Source organism: Neophocaena asiaeorientalis, unplaced genomic scaffold (assembly GCF_003031525.2).
Source record: "Neophocaena asiaeorientalis asiaeorientalis breed wild unplaced genomic scaffold, Neophocaena_asiaeorientalis_V1.1 scaffold78, whole genome shotgun sequence".
In the NCBI taxonomy this organism is placed as follows: Eukaryota; Metazoa; Chordata; class Mammalia; order Artiodactyla; family Phocoenidae; genus Neophocaena; species Neophocaena asiaeorientalis.
Genome location: NW_020175018.1, coordinates 16,265,417 through 16,283,926, shown reverse-complemented (window position 1 = coordinate 16,283,926; position 18,510 = coordinate 16,265,417). Strand labels below are relative to the sequence as shown.

Genomic DNA, 18,510 nt, shown 5'->3' with positions numbered 1-18,510 from the left:
AGGGAAGGAAGAATACAGAGAAACAAGTTTAGGAGTCCTCATTCACCAGTATATCCACAGCACCTATCATGGTGTTGTGCAAATAATAGACACTCGATAAATATTCAGGGAACAAATGAGTATCTTCTTTTTAAAAATTAATTTATTTATTTTTGGCTGTGTTGGGTCTTCGTTGCTGCACGCAGGCTTTCTCTAGTTGCTGCGAGCAGGGGCTACTCTTCATTGCAGTGCGCGGGCTTCTCACTTCGGTTGCTTCTCTTGTTGTGGAGCACGGGCTATAGGTATGTGGGCTTCAGTAGTTGTGGCCTGTGGGCTTATTAGTTGTGGTGCACGGGCTTAGTTGCTCCGCAGCATGTGGGATCTTCCTGGACCAGGAGTTGAACCCGTGTCCCCTGCATTGGCAGGCGGATTCTTAACCACTGCGCCACCAGGGAAGTCCCAGGACAAATGAATATTTTCTTTTTAATAAGCATTTTGCCTTTAGTCACCTCCTTCTATCTGTCAAACATACCAATCTCCAGGCTGATGGGAATATAAATTACATGTTCCTTTTGGAGGACAATCCGGTAGAATACATCAAAGCCTTAACAATGTACATATTCTGAGATCCAGCAGTTTCACTTCTAGGACCTAAAGAAATAATAGAACTAGTGTAAAAGAATGGCACATTTATAATATGAAAACTAGAAAAATATAAATGTTCTTTAATAGGAAATTTACTATATATGATGGTGTATTCCTAGAATGGAATATTAGGCAGTAATTAAAAATGATAGTGAGGGACTTCCCGGGTGATGCAGTGGTTAAGAATCCGCCTGCCAGTGCAGGGGACACGAGTTCGATCCCCGGTCTGGGAAGACCCCACATGCCGCAGAGCAACTAAGCCCGTGCACCACAACTACTGAGCCTGCGCTCTAGAGCCCGCAGGCCACAACTACTGAGCCTGTGTGCCACAACTACCGAAGCCCACGCGCCTAGAGCCTGCGCTCCACAACAAGAGAAGCCACTGCAGTGAGAAGCCCGTGTACCACAACGAAGAGTAGCCCCTGCTCGCAGCAACTAGAGAAAGCCCATGCATAGCAACGAAGACCCAACACAGCCATAAATAAATAGATAGATAAATTTAAAAAATTTTTTTAATGATAATGATAGATTTGGTTAACATACAAGGTAAACAATATAATCAACTAAAATACATACTGTTTTTCATTCAGAAGTGTACATATTATCTTCTTAATTTTGTAACAGTAAAAAAAAAAAAACATAGGGACTTCCTGGTGGTCCAGTGGTTAAGACTCCTTGCTTCCAATTCAGGGGGCACAGGTTCGATCCCTGTTGGGGGAACTAAGATCCCACATGCTGCGTGGTGTGGCCAAAAAAGAAAAAAAAAATTGTGTAAATAGAGATGCATTACAGTGTAAGGGAGGAATTAAACCCAAAGTGTTGACAGTGGTTCTCTCCGGGGAGTGGGATTGTAAGTTTATAGGTTAGAAGTCTTGACTTGCAAGTGCCAGAAAATCAGACTCAGATAGATCAAAGGTATCTGGGGACTCTCAGACTGAAAATCCAGAGGGAGAGGATGGATCCAGCTACTCAGAGTCCCCAACATGTGTTTTCTTGCTGATTCTCAGCTCTCCCTTCTCCAGAGTCCACTTCATCTTCAATCCACACAAGGGGGCCCCTTGGTCCTGAGGGGTGCCTTCATAGAGCCGCACGTTATAGCATCCTTCTTATTATTACTTAAATAGAGGATGCCATTCAGAGAACAATAGCTCTTGCTTAAGTCCTGGGTTTTGTTTCCAGTGCCCAAATTAGAGCTTGTGCCCAACTCTGAGCCATCACTGTAGTCACAAAAATAGGATGGTCTTCAACCCGTCTGGGCTCATGTCTGGAGCTGGGATTTAGCTCAACCTGCCTTAAATGGCTGAAAGGGTAAATACCCCTGTGGAAAATCATGGTTCCATTAGCAGAAGAGGGGAATGGACCCTGAGGAAGCGACCCACACATGTGCAGGACTGTGGGTAATTACCTGTGCTGTGAATTTTACCCAATAAACTTGTGTACTTGGTAAAAGTTTAATTTTTAAACTTTTTCTCACCCCTAGCTCCATGCCCTTCCCCCACCCCACCCCCCAAAATCTTACTTTTGCCAGACACCCTTTTGACATATAAGGATCCAGGAATTTGGAAGAAAAAGAAGGGAAGGGTAGACTGTATTTGTCGAATACAGGTCCAAGAGAAGAGAAAAGGGAAAACCATGAGTTTGGTTTGAATGTGTAGACTTTGAAGTATCAACAGGGCCTATTTGAGGAGACCCCAGTCTACTGCATGGAGAGAACAGACAAGAAAAAACCACACTAGAGAGATGGGTTGGTTTGTTAGCTCCCTGAGGGTGAGAGTTGGAGCCATGAAATGGACAACCCCATTTACAGCAAGAAAAAGGCAGAAGAGGAAACGTGTACTTGGCAGGGAGTGGAAGAGGAGTAGACTCAGAAAGTGAACAAAGGTAAAGAGAAGAAGGTGACCCATCTAACAAGAAACAAGACCGAGGAACAAATAAAATTGCTTTTAAACAGTCTTGACTGCATGATGTGAGTCCTTGGCCCAGTCCTTGGCCATTGAGCACTCTTCAGTAAGCATGCCTTTCAGCTGTTCATCTTAATTTGGAGACTTCATTGTCCAACAAAGAGGTCCAGAACTGCAGTGCACAGGAGGTAAAAAATGAGTGTGTAATCAGACCATGGCATCTGTTCTCCTCAGAACACTACTTTTAGTTCAACAAGCATCATTGACCACGTGCAGTGAGCCAGGTACTGTTAGGAGCTAAAGATGCAAGAGGGAACAATACAGACTTGGTGCCTGTTTTCTTGGAGGCTACACAATCTAGCACTTTCTGAACACCTTTCCCAGTCCATCTCCTGAAATAGCACGCCATAGTTCTAATTCTTCGACCTCATCAAATAATCCATCGATCCATCAACCCACTCCTAGCCTACCCAAGTGTCCATCCTTACAATCCCTCCCTTCTGAACACCCTCGGCTCTTCATTCTCTCCCCCTGGTACTTCCCTGCTCAAGACCCCAGACCTGGATGAGCCCTTCCATCTGCCTCCTGTCTGCACCTGAAGAGCTGAATATTCCTAGAAGAAAATCACACAGCTGAGCTGGTTTAATGACCGTAAACCTCAAAAAGACAGTGTTGCCAGCAACCCTCTATAAACTTATTTATTGTTGGCTGTGTTGGGTCTTCATTGCTGCACGTGGGCTTTCTCTAGTTGCCGTGAGCGGGGTTACCCTTTGATGCGGTGCGCGGGCTTCTCATTGTCGTGGCTTCTTTTGTTGCGGAGCACGGGCTCTAGGTGCACAGGCTTCAGTAGCTGTGGCACGTGGGCTCAGTAGTGCCAGCAACCCTCTAATAGGCTTGCTGTTCTTTTACCCACATCAGCTGTGTCCTACATTCAACCATCCCACACCCCTCTTCTGCCCTTTTCATGATTCACTCCATCAAATCCCTCTTCCCTGCACCAACCAGTCAATCCTACCTCCAGCTATATTCATCCATCCTACTACAAGCTGAGTCCCTACACCTGAGCCGTGCAGTCTGTCCCTTCACGTTATCTCAGAGATTTTGGTCCTTTGCTGATCCTTCTAAATTGTCAGTCTCACCTATTCTGCATTATCACCATACAAACAAGCCATGGTATTAGCTATCTTTGATTCTATACATGTAGAATCAATTACCACTTTCTGCTACACTCCCCCCACTGCCCCCAACTTCTAAATGCTCATGTTCCTCGAGACTTTTTGGGCTCTTCACGTTCTCCCGATGCCTCGAAATAACATCTATGTGCTGATGGCTCCCAAATGTGTAGTTATAGGTCAGATTCTCCCCCAAACTCCAGGCTAAAATATTAATCTGCCTACCTGCCATCTCCATTCAGATGTCTGAGCCGTTTGACCATAAGGTTAAAAAGGACTTTAGTTTTTCAGAGTAGTTTTAGGTTCACAGCAAAATTCAGAGGAATGTACAGAGATTTCTGAAATACCCACTGCTTCCCCCCGCATATGCATAGCATCCCCCATTATCAACATTCCCTACCAGTGTAGTACATTTGTTACAACTGATGAACCTACGGTGACACGTCATTATCACCCAGAGTCCATAGTTTTCATTAGGGTTCACTCTTTGATATGTACATTCTATGAGTTTGGACAAATGTATAATGACATTTATCAGTCCTTTAATATCAGAGTACTTTCACTGCCCTAAAAATCCTCTGTGCTCTGCCTGAAAGCTCAGTCAGTTCACAAAGAAGATACACTAATTCTCAATCTGCACATGAAAAGATGTTCTACATCATTAGTTATTAGGGAAATACAAAAGAGGCACAGTTTTAACCCATTGGGATGACTGAAATTTAAAAGACTTACAATAGGGATAGTATTGACAAGGTTGTGGAGCAAATGGAAGTCTTATACTTTTGCTTATGGTAATTTAAGATGGTAGAATCACTTTGGGAAATGGATTGTAAATTCTTGTAATGTTAAAGACACACCTACCCTGTAATCCAGCAATTCCACTCCTGCATATTTGTCCATGTTAACTGAAAACGTATGACCATTAAAAGACTTGTACAATAATGTTCATAGCAGCTTTATCGGGCTTCCCTTGTGGCGCAGTGGTTGAGAGTCCGCCTGCCGATGCAGGGGACGTGGGTTCGTGCCCCGGTCCGGGAAGATCCCACATGCCGTGGAGCAGCTGGGCCCGTGAGCCATGGCCGCTGAGCCTGCACGTCCGGAGCCTGTGCTCCGCAACGGGAGCAGGCCACACAGTGAGAGGCCCGCGTACCACACACACACACACAAAAACATAGCAGCTTTATCTATTAACAGTGGAAAACTTGAAACCACCCAATATTCATCAGTAGATGACTAAAAGAAAAAAACCGAATTGTGGTGTATTCATTGAATGATACCCTTCTCTGCAATAAAAATGAATTGCTGATACAATAACATCTGTGAACCTCATACACTTCATGTTGAACAAAAGCAGATGGTCAAAAGAATACATAGTGTATAATTCCATTGATAGAGTTCTGGAATAGTCTAAATGAATCTATGATGATAGATATGTTGATAGAAGTCAAATCAATGTTTCCATTGGGTGAATGGGGAGAAGATTTTCTGCCAAGTGTCCCAAGGGCACTTTTCTGGCAGGAAGAAAATGTTTTATATCATGATTAGAGATGGTTACATGAAATTACGGAGTTGTTAAAATCCCTCAACTATACACCTAAAATGTGTACTTATTGTGTATATTTGTATATAAATTATATAAAGTTGACAAAATCATGGAATAAGAGGCTACAGTGAAGGTTGATGATGAAATCAATAGAAATTATAACAAATATTTTAGTAATTCATTAAGAACAGATCCATTTCAAATAGAAATAATGTGTAACATGTTCTTGGATTGTTGGTAGTCCAAATAATGATGAGTAATGAGTCAAATGATCAAACTGGAAAAAGTACTGAAATTTTGACATACTGACATCTAAAACTCACAATCTGTATCTAAAAATGAGAAAAATCTATGACAACCTAGTAGTGTGTTATCAATTCCAAGTATTTAGGTTCAGTCATTACACCAGAAACTTTGTGTTCTGAATTCTTACAGCTTATCTGTCAAAAGAGGCTTGATACAAATTTTTTTAAACTTGACAATCCTAAAATTTGCATATTATAAAATGAAATATTAATTTGAAACTTTCATAAACGCAATAAAATTTCATCAATCTTACTAGAAAAAAGACTGAGTTACGTTTGTGTTCCTTGTATAGAAAATGATCTTCAACCTCATTGCTGAGATAAAAGTGTATGAAGCCCAAATATATAACTTTTATAGAGTTGTGTTTGCAGCTTAAATATTTTTTTCTGAATTTTTAATATTTGTGGGGTTTGTCCGTTTTAAAGATGTGTAATTTGTGCTATTCATTTCAAATAAATATTAAAGACACCCCTCAAGTTGTGTAAACTTTGGGCTCTACAACTCCTGAGCATACCTTGGATCAATGAATCTCTGAGTGTAAAAAGCAATTCACGGGAAAACGCATTCAGTCTAATTTGATAAAGTTCAAAAACACGCTAAGCTTCATATATTTACAGATTAAAGACAATATTACCATTTGTAATACGTGGTAATATTATAAGGTAATAAACGTGGTAATATTATAAGGAAAGAGCCACAGCGGGCTCAGAAGCAGGATGAAATTATGACTTCAGTGGCCCTAGGCACTTTTTGCCTTCAGGGGCACTTTCCTCCTTAAAAATATCAACGTTTATATTTTATGACTGTATTGGTATAAAGACAAATAAATGGTAAATATTAAAAGATTTTCTTCAACCTAATATTCCACTTGTTTTCTGATTTTATAAGAAGTTAAAACATGTCTGTGTGTCCCTAGCCCCAAGCTACCCTGTAAAATGGAGGAGCCCCTCCGTTTAGGCTTCACGGTAATATTCCGTTTCTTACACCGTGGTGAGTAGATTAGCGTTTTATAAATATCCTTTCATGGCTACTTTAATAAAAACGTATGCAATACTTTCTTCAGGGATACACATTAAAATGGTTATCTCAGGAAAACAGAGATTCCAGTGATTTTTTTCCATATTCTCTTCAAAAAAAGTTTTTTTTTTTCAAGAGCCAGCCAGATCCCTAGTTTTCAAAAGCATTAATATTATTTTAAAAAGGATACCTACACAGGGCTTCCCTAGTGGCGCAGTGGTTGAGAGTCCACCTGCCAGGACTTCCCTGGTGGCACAGTGGTTGAGAGTCCGCCTGCCGATGCAGGGGACACAGGTTCGTGCCCCGGTCCGGGAAGATCCCACATTTAAAAAAAAAAAAAAAAAAAAAAAAAAAAAAAAAGGATACCTACACAATTTATAGTGCAATATAGTTCCACACAGTTTTGTAACTTTATTTAAACACTGTGTTTGAATTTGGCCAACACAGTCCACCAGGCAGGGAAAAATCTAGAAACGAGAATAACGGTCTTCGCCTCGCGCTCGGGATTGTGAAATTTCCATAACTGGGCATCGGGGCTTTCCGATAAGCCACGCCCCCTTTCTGGAATGTTCTTCACCAGGACCCTGTCCCCTTCTTCCCTGGCTCGCCCCTTCTCTTTCTTCCGTTAGGGTTCTGTTCGGTAAGATCGTTGCTGGCTGACCTGTCTGGATCGGGCCTATCTTAGCCTCTGCTTTCCTTTAGAGCCTTGATCAGAACTAGTAATTATTTCGTTTTTCTGTCTCCTCTATTACAGTATAAGCTAGTGGTGACGCCTCGTCGTCCAAGTCAGTAGTAAGCGTTAAAAAAAAAAAAAAAAGGGTAGGCTTCCCAAGGGGGTTTACTGTTATATTCTGTACTGTTTTTTCTTTTTCCAATACTTAATGTATCCCTTTTCTATGATACAAAGTATATATTTCCCCCAAAGTACGTGTTGATTACATATTATATTTTAGGTCTTTAAAGGAAATCTAAAGAGAAAAAAAATTCCTTCGCAAGCCGTAACACCCCTGCTGAAACTCCTGAGGCGTCGAAAAGAGAAGAAAAAGGACTGGACGGAAAAGACAGCAGGGTAGGCGTCCAGGTCGCCCGGGGTGGGCGCGTCGAGAAGCGGCCACTACCCGGAGAAATCCGGGGCAAGGCCGCGGTGAAACCTCGGCCTCAAGTTTTCCCCACGCACCCCCGCCCCTCACGGACGCTCCTGATTGGCCGGCCCCGGGAGCCCGGAAGTGACGCCACGCCGGGCTTCCTGGCCTCCCGGCGGAGCCCGGGCGTGTCTCTTCCCACGCCCCGCCCCTCGGGGCACCAAAACAAGAAAGCAGCTGCCGGGGCGGGGCCTTCCGACGGCCGACGCCGCGCAGGGGGCGGGGCCTGTGCTCGGGGCTTCCTCGGGTTGGGTGGTCGGTTGCGGACTGAGGCGACGTAGCGCGCGTCCGCACTTCCGTTCTCAGACGACTGTTGAGGCGAGGCATGGAGGCGGAGGGGGGTTAACGGCCGGGAGGAGGCCGAGACGGTTGAGGAGAGCGGCAGACTCGCGGCTGCAGTCCCGGTGAGCGTGGGAGCGCGCGCGGCGTAACCGTCGCAGCGCGTGAGGCCTGGGCGGGTGGGGGAGGGGCGGCGCGAGCGCGGCCGCGTCCTTCAGGAGAGTTGCGGCGCCCGAGGCGGGAGCGTCCCCGCGGCGTCCGGTGGACCGCTCTCTGGTTCTCTCCCTTCGCGTCGTCTGCAGTGCCGTCCCGTGTGAGCTCTTCCGAGTCTGGGCGCTGCGTAGTTTCGGTGGGAGTGAGTGGGGTGTCTCGCTACGGAAAGTCTCTGTCCGCTCGGCGCCCCCTGCTTCCTCCTGCTGGGGTTCGTGCCTTTGGAGAGTGTGCCCCTCCCGAGTGGCCACCTGAGCCCTCCCTGCCCCACCTGAAGGCGATGGAGCGCTGACAGCCAGCCAGAGGGGCCTTGGCCGTCCTCCCCACCTTCCAGGAGCGATGATGTGCCTAGACCCGTGTGGCCCGGAAGGAACCGGGCACGAGGCTCGAAAGAAGAAGAACCCACGGCTGGTCAGTTAAAGCGGCAGAGATGTTAGCTTCTGACGATCCTAGGGCTGAACTCACCTGCTAATTGGGGGACTTTCTGACAAAGTGCCTCGCTGTCCCAGCATGGGGACGAGGTCTCCCGTGGAGCCACTCCCCCTGTGGAGTCAGAATGGCAGTTGCGCTGTTTCTTCGCCCCTTGTAGACCCACAGGCACGTTGTCTCAGAGACTCGGGGAGCTTGAGCTCTGTCATCAAATGGTAATATTTGGTTCTACTTGATAAGGATTGATGTGAAACCCAGGTGAGAGAGCGAGTCTAAAAACCACTTCCTCAGTTTTGTTTTGTTTTCCTTTGCTTTTTCAGAAATGTTCTTTTGGGGGCCAGAGTCTAGGTATACATGAATGCAGATCCTCACCCATTCTCAAATAAACCCAGGAATCTCGACTGAGAGGATCACTTCTCTGTAGACCATTACCCCCAGGTAATTATTTGTTGTTGTTGTTTTAATTTAAAATTTTTAAATATTTTAATTATTTATTTGGTTGCATTGGGTCTTAGTTGCGGCAGGCAGGCTCCTTAGTTGTGGCCTGCGAACTCTTAGTTGCGGCATGCATGTGGGATCTAGTTCCCCGACCAGGGCTCAAGCCCCGGCCGCCTGCATTGGGAGTGCAGAGTCTTACCCCCTGGACCACCAGGGAAGTCCCCCACATCTGGCTTTTTATCAGCCTTCCTGGTGGAGTGTTTTTTAGAACGAGTCTGAATTTTATCGGTGGTGTCTCACCATCCGCTCTGCTTTTTTTTTTCTCCCAAGTTCCTTGGTGAGTCTGATACGCATTCAGGTTTAAGAACCAGGCAGAGGTGTGAAGGGTAGGTGTTCAAGGCAGATAGATGGAAGAGCTTCCATAAAGGCCGGTAATGCCGAACACCAGGAAGCATTTTAGGAAGAGCAAGTGATGATGCTGAAGCCAGGTCATGGAGAGCCTTGTGTGGCGAGGTCAAAAATTTTGATTTTATCGGTCAAAGGTAGAGGAGTCATTTGTGCTTTTAGAGTCTGGATTTTGCTTTGGCCTTTGGCAGCATTTTGGAGGAAGAATTGATGGTGGATCAAGCAAGAGGCAGATCATTTAGGTTTCTTTTGTGATCCAGACAAATAATGAAAATGTATTGAACTAAGGAAATGGCAGTCTCACTGAGAGTAAAGTACAGATGTAATCAAGGTGGTAGACTCTATAGAACTTGTAGAGATGGGGGCCAAGGGAGGAGAGTATAGGAGAATTCACGGGTTACTGGTTTGAAAAGTGAAGTCACGGTAATACCATGGATATAGAGAATACAGGACAGATAACACATTTACGGAAGGGACTTTGTTCTTCTGTTCTGGTCCTGCTTACTTTGAGGCAACTGTCAAGTGAGTATAGATTCACTATACAGTTGGATATTGAGTACGGTCAGCCTTCCGTGTCTTTGGGTTTCCCATCTGTGGATATAGAGGGCCAACTGTGTTCCCTGTACTGCACGATTTTATGGAAGGGTCTTGAGCATCTGCAGATTTTGGTATGCGTGGGGGGGACTCCTGGAACCAATCCTCTGCAGATACTGAAGGGCAGCTGTATATCTTTGTGGAATTCTGGGCTAGGCTATCACTTATTGAGTAGCCGAAACACAATTAAACATTGCATTGAGTTTTACCTACATTCTCAGTCTTTGGGAAGCTTCCTTATAAATAGTAGTTGAAGAAATAGGTTGAATTGTCACCCACAAAGAGGATATTGAGTGAAGGGATAGAGTCCTGAGGACAAACCTTTGGAAATTTTGATATGAAGCAGGGGGAAAAGGAACAGATGATTATGGGGGTTGGGTAGAGGAAGTGAGAGGAGAATGGTGTGTCGTCGTAGCTAAGGAATACGTGGTTAGCAGTTTCATACGCTTTAGAGGAGTCCAGTAAAGAACCTATTGGATTTGGTATTAAAGAGATTATTAGGGACTTTTGTGAAAACATCAGTAAAACATAAGGTAGAAGCCAGAGTGCCAAGGAGCTAAAGAAGTGAATCTAAATTATTTTTTAAGGGGAGTTCCCTGGTGGTCCAGTGGTTAGGACTCGGCGCTTTCACAGCCGTGGCCCGGGTTCAATCCCTCGTCGGGGATCTAAACTAAGATCCCTTGAGCCGCTCAGCGTGGCCAAGGAAAAAAATAAATAAAAGCAATCGCAAAGAAGTTTAAAATAAATAAACTTTCAAAAAGTTTAGCTAGGAAAGGTAGAAGAAAGTGATTGTTATTTGAAGTTTCTGGCCAGCTATTACTGAGAAATGATACCCCCTGGATAAGGCAGTAGAAAGTTACAGTTATACCTCTGGTGAAGCATCCTGTGTTATTGGCAAAAAACGGTCTCTCTGGTGCACGGGAGCCGCTCTTATTTCTGTCGGGCAGCTTGAGGATTCCCTGGACTCCCCCATTTGTGGTTCAGTAATGATTCCAAGCAGTAAAAACACTGATGAAATTAACAAAACTGTCCTCCAGAAGAACTGAATTGTGCAAAAATTTGCAGGATTCATAGTCATCTACCAGTAGTTTTCCCTTAAAAGAAAAATTTCAGTATACCCTGTTCAGATTGTTTTGGGCTTAGCTATCAGGCCAATGATGATTTTAGTTTTAGGAGATAACCACACCCATTTATGGCCTTCTGAGAGGAACTATGGAAACATGTTTCTATTGCTGATGTGCTATAGCACTGTTCTCTCTGTTTTCTAAATTCCATGGCACTTATCTGCTTTATGGCAGTAACTCCTATCTACTTTGAGAAAATTTAGTTTTGCTTTCTGGAGTGTGGAAGTAGGCTAGCTCTCTGAGTGAGTGAAATAAAGAGCAGACTCCATAATTTTTTTACTAGAAGGTTTATTTTGCTAACTAACTTCTCTGTTAATAATTATTTTAAAGTATACAACATTTTATTTGTACTTCAGTACCTTAATTTTTTCAAAGTTTCAATTGACTGCAGTCTTGTTTCCTGCTCAAGTCAAGCTTGAAACAATTGATGTTTGAGAAATCTCCCATAAATTTCATTTTCTGTTCTTGCATCCTCTAGAAGGGTGAAACTTATTGAATCAGATTACATCACTGGAAAAACACAGCTTCTGCAGACTTTTAACTTCCTGGTATTATATTACTGGTTTTTCAAGTATAAGAAGTTCTTCGAATGAAATTTATATTCTGCAGAAACATAGTGTCCATTCTGTTACTTCGTATTCCCTAGTTTGCAGCACCCTTAAAAAATGTAATTGAATTAGAATTAGTGTTAGGAAAGGGCAGGACTCCAGCTGAACTAGCATATTACTTTTTTTATTTTTCACACGAGGACTGTGTAACTCATGTTATCTTTCTGCTCTACTTTTCAGGAAGCTCCTAAATTAGGACTTAGTGAAATTAAATTTCTTCTAAATAAGTTTTGATTTCTCTCCCTTTTTAAATTGCCTTCTAAAATGTCTTTTTCTTTATGCTTTAATGTTGAAAGCTGCCCTAAATTCTTTTCAGCAGCATGAAGAGAGTATACAGTTAATATTTAATGAATTTAAAAAATCAGTTCACAAGACAAATACATGTTTTTGATTGTACAGAAATTATAAATACTGTCAAGATGTGATCAGTTTCCCATTAGCAGAGCTTATTATGCACTCTGAATTTTGGGGTGATAATGCATTCAAAAACTTAACATTGTCAAGTTTCTGTACCCAAGTATTCAATGACTTGGGTCATGTTTCTTAACCTTTTATTGTCCCTTCTCCCTCTCTGAAAGGAAACGTTTAAGACATTTTTTTCCTATGAATTTCCCATGAATTTTAATACCACCAATATATTGTATACTTCTTTACGTAATGTACATATACCTGTGCTTTATATGTAAAAAGAGTAGGATGCGTTCCACTAACCGGTTTTCATTTCCTTGAGGATGATGTCACTCCTGATGAGAATGCATGGATTAGGTTCATCCAGTTAGGAAATGAGCTTCATTGGGTTTACAGTTGGGTTTGTAACTTTTTTCCCATTAGGCTGATATACATTCATTAGATAATGAGGGTCAAGTTTTCAAGATCGGTTTTCTTGGGTAATTTCCTGGCCCAATTCCCAATAGAATGTTTCCATATGATAGAACACTTGGTTCGATTTCCCTTGGGTGTGGTTTTCTTCTTTTTTGTCAAAGACTGGCTAATAGCTGTTTGGATAATACCTTGAGTTTGTCTGATGTTTTTCGCATGAATAGACTGGGGTTGTGGGTTTGGGGAAGCATACCGCAGAGTTGAAGTGCCTGTCTCATCACATTTTGTCAGGGGTTACCAACATGACTTAACCACTGGTGATGTTAACATTGATCACTTGGTTTGAGGTTGTGTTTGCCAGGTGTCTCCACCGTAAGTGTGATTTTCACTTTGCATACTTTCTTATTTAGAAGTGTTTCACCAAGTCCAGCCCTCACTCAAGATAGGGTGGGATTAAGCTCCACTTCCTGGAATGGGGAGTATCTGTATATATTATTTGCGATTCTTCTATAAGGAAAGTTTGTTCCTTCCCCCACATCTGTTTATTCATTCATTTGTATCAGTATGGATTCATGTATATTTATACTGTGCGTTATAATCCAATATTACATTATTTTGTTACTCAGATTGTTTCAGCTTTGGCCACTGAGAGCGCTTTCAGGTTGGTGGCTAATATGTCCCTTTGACATGCCCCCATCCTTTTGTATTTTGAGCACTTTGTTTCTGTTCCTGTAAGATGCTCCAGGCTCACTTGTATTTTTCCTGCTCCAGCCTCTTGTTTATTTCATTGCAAAACATTTGCTTTTTGTTTAGCCACAATACACTGCTTACTAACAGTGAACTTTCTATTTGCTTTTATATGCATTTAGTGGCATCTTAGCTTGCTTTTATTACACCTCATTAGAATTGGAGATCTCTTTGGATTTTGGCTTCCACCCTATTTTGCTAATCCTCTGTTTCATGCCATCTGCAGTTCTGATAAACTTGACTCGTGTATTTTCCTTCAAACCTTTGACACATTTGATTCTTGGGATTTCCTCTCGTTTCCTGGTACCAACTCGCTACTTTGGTCTCTTTGAGACTGCTAGGATTAGGGAAATTAATTTCTTTTTTTAAAATTTTATTTATTTTTTATACAGCAGGTTATTATTAGTTATCTATTTTATATGTATTAGTGTATATATGTCAATCCCAATCTCCCGATTCATTCTACCACCACCACCACCACCACCACCCCGCCACTTTCCCCCCTTGTTGTCCGTACGTTTGTTCTCTACATCTGTGTCTCTGTCTCTGCCCTGCAAACTGGTCCATGTGTACCATTTTTCTAGGTTCCACATATATGCGTTAATATACGATATTTGTCTTTCTGACTTACTTCACTCTGTATGACAGTCTCTAGATCCATCCACGTTTCTGCAAATGACCCAATTTCGTTCCTCTATATGGCTGAGTAATATTCCATTGTATATATGTACTACATCTTCTTCATCCATTCATCTGTCAGTGGGCATTTAGGTTGCTTCCATGACCTGGCTGTTGTAAATAGTGCTGCAGTGAACATTGCGGTGTATGTGTCTTTTTGAATTATGGTTTTCTCTGGGTATATGCCCAGTAGTGGGATTGCTGGGTCATATGGTAATTCTATTTTTAGTTTTTTAAGGAACCTCCGTACTGTTCTCCATAGTGGCTGTATCAATTTACATTCCCACCAACAGTGCAAGAGGGCTCCCTTTTCTCCACACCCTCTCCAGCATTTGTTGTTTGTAGATTTTCTGTTGATGCCCATTCTGACTGGTGTGAGGTGATACCTCATTGTAGTTTTGATTTGCATTTCTCTAATAATGAATGATGTTGAGCAGCTTTTCATGCGCTTCTTGGCCGGCTGTATGTCTTCTTTGGAGAAATGTCTATTTAGGTCTTCTGCCCATTTTTTGATTGGGTTGTTTGTTTTTTTAATATTGAGCTGCTTGAGCTGTTTATGTATTTTGGAGATAAATCCTTTGTTGATTCGTTTGCAAATATTTTCTCCCATTCTGAGGGTTGTCTTTTCGTCTTGTAGTTTCCTTTGCTTTGCAAAAGCTTTTAATAGGTCTCATTTGTTTGTTTTTATTTCCATTACTGTAGGAGGTGGATCAAAAAAGATCTTGCTGTGATTTATGTCAAAGAGTGTTCTTCTTATGTTTTCCTCTAAGAGTTTTATAGTGTCTGGTCTTACATTTGGATCTCTAATCCATTTTGAGTTTATTTTTGTGTATGGTGTTAGGGAGTATTCTAATTTCATCCTTTTACGTGTAGCTCTCTAGTTTTCCCAGCACCACTTATTGAAGAGACTGTCTTTTCTCCGTTGTGTATGCTTGCCTTCTTTGTCATAGATTAGTTGGCCATAGGTGCGTGGGTTTATCTCTGGGCTTTCTATTCTGTTCCATTGATCTGTATTTCTGTTTTTGTGCCAGTACCATATTGTCTTGATTACTGTAGCTTTGTAGTACAGTCTGAAATCAGGGAGTGTGATTCCTCCAGCTCAGTTTTTTTACCTCAAGACTGCTTTGGCTATTCGGGGTCTTTTGTGTCTCCGTACAGATTTTAAGGTTTTTTGTTCTAGTTCTGTAAAAAAAAATGCCAGTGGTAATTTGATAGGGATTGCATTGAATCTGTAGATTGCTTTGGGTAGTATAGTCATTTTCACAATATTGATTCTTCCAATCCAAGAACATGGTATATCTCTCCATCTGTTTGTGTCATCTTTGATTTCTTTCATCAGTGTCTTACAGATTTCTGAGTACAGGTCTTCTACCTCCTTAGGTAGGTTTATTCCTCGGTATTTTATTCTTTTTGTTTCAGTGGTGAATGGGATTGTTTCCTTAATTTCTCTTTCTGATCTTTTGTTGTTAGTGTATAGGAATGCAAGAGATTTCTGTGCTTTAATTTTGTATCCTGCAGCTTTACCAAATTCATTGATTAGCTCTAGTAGTTTTCTGGTGGCATCTTTAGGATTCTCTATGTATAGTATCATGTCATCTGCAAACAGTGACAGTTTTACTTCTTCTTTTCCAATTTGTATTCGTTTTATTTCTTTTTCTTCTCTGATTGCCATGGCTAGGACTTCCAAAACTATGTTGAATAATAGGGTGGTGAGAGTGGACATCCTTGTCTTGTTCCTGATCTTAGAGGAAATGCTTTCAGTTTTTCACCTTTGAGAATGATGTTTGCTGTGGGTTTGGTGTATATGGTCTTTATTGTGTTGAGGTAGGTTCGCTCTATGCCCACTTTCTGGAGTTTTTATCATAAATGGGTGTTGAATTTTGTCAAAAGCTTTTTCTGCGTCTGTTGAGATGATCATATGGTTTTTATTCTTCATTTTTTAATATGGTGTATCACATTGATTGATTTGCATATATTGAAGAATCCTTGCATCCCTGGGATAAATCCCACTTGATCATGGTGTATGATCCTTTTAATGTGTTGTTGGATTCTGTTTGCTAGTGTTTTGCTGAGGATTTTTGCATCTATATTCATCAGTGCTATTGGTCTGTAATTTTCTTTTTTTGTAGTATCTTTGTCTGGTTTTGGTATCAGGGTGATGGTGGCCTCATAGAATGAGTTTGGGAGTGTTCCTTCCTCTGCAATTTTTTGGAAGAGTTTGAGAAGGATGGGTGTTAGCTCTTCTCTAAATGTTTGATAGAATTCACCTGTGAAGCCATCTGGTCCTGGACTTCTGTTTGTTGGAAGATTTTTAATCACAGTTTCAATTTCATTACTTGTGATTGGTCTGTTCATATTTTCTATTTCTTCCTGGTTCAGTCTTGGAAGGTTATACCTTTCTAAGAATTTGTCCATTTTTTCCAGGTTGTCCATTTTATTGCCATAGAGTTGCTTGTAGTAGTCTCTTAGGATGCTTTGTATTTCTGTGGTGTCCGTTGTAACTTCTCCTTTTTCATTTTTAATTGATTTGAGTTCTCTCCCTCTTTTTCTTGATGAGCCTGGCTAAAGGTTTATCAATTTTGTTTATCTTCTCAAAGAACCAGCTTTTAGTTTTATTGATCTTTGCTATTGTTCTTTGTTTCTATTTCATTTATTTCTGTTCTGATCATTATGATTTCATTCCCTCTACTAACTTTGGGTTTTGTTTGTTTTTCTTTCTCCAGTTCCTTTAGGTGTAAGGTTAGATTGTTTATTTGAGATTTTTCTTGTTTCTTGGGGGTAGGCTTGTATTGCTCTACACTTCCCTCTTAGAATTGCTTTTGCTGCATCCCATAGGTTTTTGGGTTTTTTAAAAATTAATTTTTAAAAATTAAAAATTTTTAAATTAAAAATTGGGTCTTTGGGTTGGGTCTTTGTTGCTGCGTGGGGGCTTTCTCTAGTTGTGGCGAGCGGGGGCTACTCTTCGTTGTGGTGCGCAAGCTTCTCATTGCGGTGGATTGTTGCAGAGCATGGGCTCTAGGCACATGGGCTTCAGTAGTTGTGGTACGTGGGCTCGGTAGTTGTGGCTCGTGGGCTGTAGAGCACAGGCTCAGTAGTTGTGGTGCACGGGCTTAGTTGCTCTGCGGCATGTGGGATCTTCCCAGGCCAGGGCTCTAACCCGTGTTGCCTGCATTGGGAGGCCGATACTTAACCGCTGCACCACCAGGGACGTCCTCCTGTAGGTTTTGGATTGTCGTGTTTTCGTTGTCATTTGTCTCTAGGTATTTTTTGATTTTCTCTTTGATTTCTTCAATGATGTCTTGGTTATTTAGTAATGTATTGTTTAGCCTCCATGTCTTTTGTGTTTTTTATGTTTTTTTCACTGTAATTGATTTCTAATCTCATAGCGTTGTGGTCGGAAAAGATGCTTGATATGATTTCAGTTTTCTTAAATTTACCGAGGCTTGATTTGTGACCCAAGATATGATCTATCCTGGAGAATGTTCCATGTGCATTGGAGAAGAAAGTGTAATCTGCTGTTTTTGGGTGGAATGTCCTATAAATATCAATTAAATCTGTCTGGTCTATTGTGTCATTTAAAGCTTGTGTTTCCTTATTCATTTTCTGTCTGGATGATCTGTCCACTGGTGTAAGTGAGGTGTTAAAGTCCCCCACTATTATTGTGTTACTGTCAATTTCCTCTTTTATAGCTGTTAGCAGTTGCCTTATGTATTGAAGTGCTCCTATTTTGGGTGCATATATATTTACAATTGTTATATCTTCTTCTTGGATTGATCCCTTGATCATTATGTAGCATCCTTCCTTGTCTCTTGTAACATTCTTTATTTTAGTCTATTTTATCTGATATGAGTATTGCTATTCCAGCTTTCTTTTGATCTCCATTTGCATGGAATATCTTTTTCCATCCCCTCACTTTCAGTCTGTATGTGTTCCTAGGTCTGAAGTGGGTCTCTTGTAGACAGCATATATATGGGTCTTGTTTTTGTATCCATTCAGCGAGCCTGTGTCTTTTGGTTGGAGCATTTAATCCATTCACGGTCAAGGTAATTATCGATATGTATGTTCCTGTTACCATTTTCTTAATTGTTATGGGTTTGTTTTTGTAGGTGGTTTTCTTTTGTGTTTCCCACTTAGAGAAGTTTCTTCAGCATTTGTTGTAGAGCTGATTTGGTGGTGCTGAATTCTCTTAGCTTTTGCTTGTATGTAAAGCTTTTGATTTCTCCGTTGAATCTGAATGAGCTCCTTGCCAGGTAGAGTAATCTTGGTTGTAGGTTCTTCCCTTTCATCACTTTAAATATATCGTGCCACTCCCTTCTGGCTTGTAGAGTTTCTACTGAGAAATGAGCTGTTAACCTCATGGAAGTTCCTTTGTATGTTACTTGTCGTTTTTCCCTTGTTGTTTTCAGTACTGTTCCTTTGTCTTTAATTTTTGTCAATTTTTTTTTTTTTTTTTTTTTTGGTTCGGGGGCCCCCC

At 41.6% G+C, this 18,510-nt stretch overlaps 1 protein-coding gene across 3 annotated transcripts in view; it reads left to right on the top strand.

The window, feature by feature from the left end:
• Window positions 1-7,978: 7,978 nt before the first annotated feature.
• SETX (senataxin) overlaps window positions 7,979-18,510 on the top strand; it is a 74,480-nt gene continuing 63,948 nt past the window's right edge. For all 3 annotated transcript variants that reach the window (XM_024762110.1, XM_024762111.1, XM_024762109.1), the window contains exons 1-2: window positions 7,979-8,109; window positions 8,944-9,061. The gene's annotated coding sequence lies outside the window, so the exon portion shown is untranslated. The remainder of the gene's footprint in view (window positions 8,110-8,943; window positions 9,062-18,510) is intronic.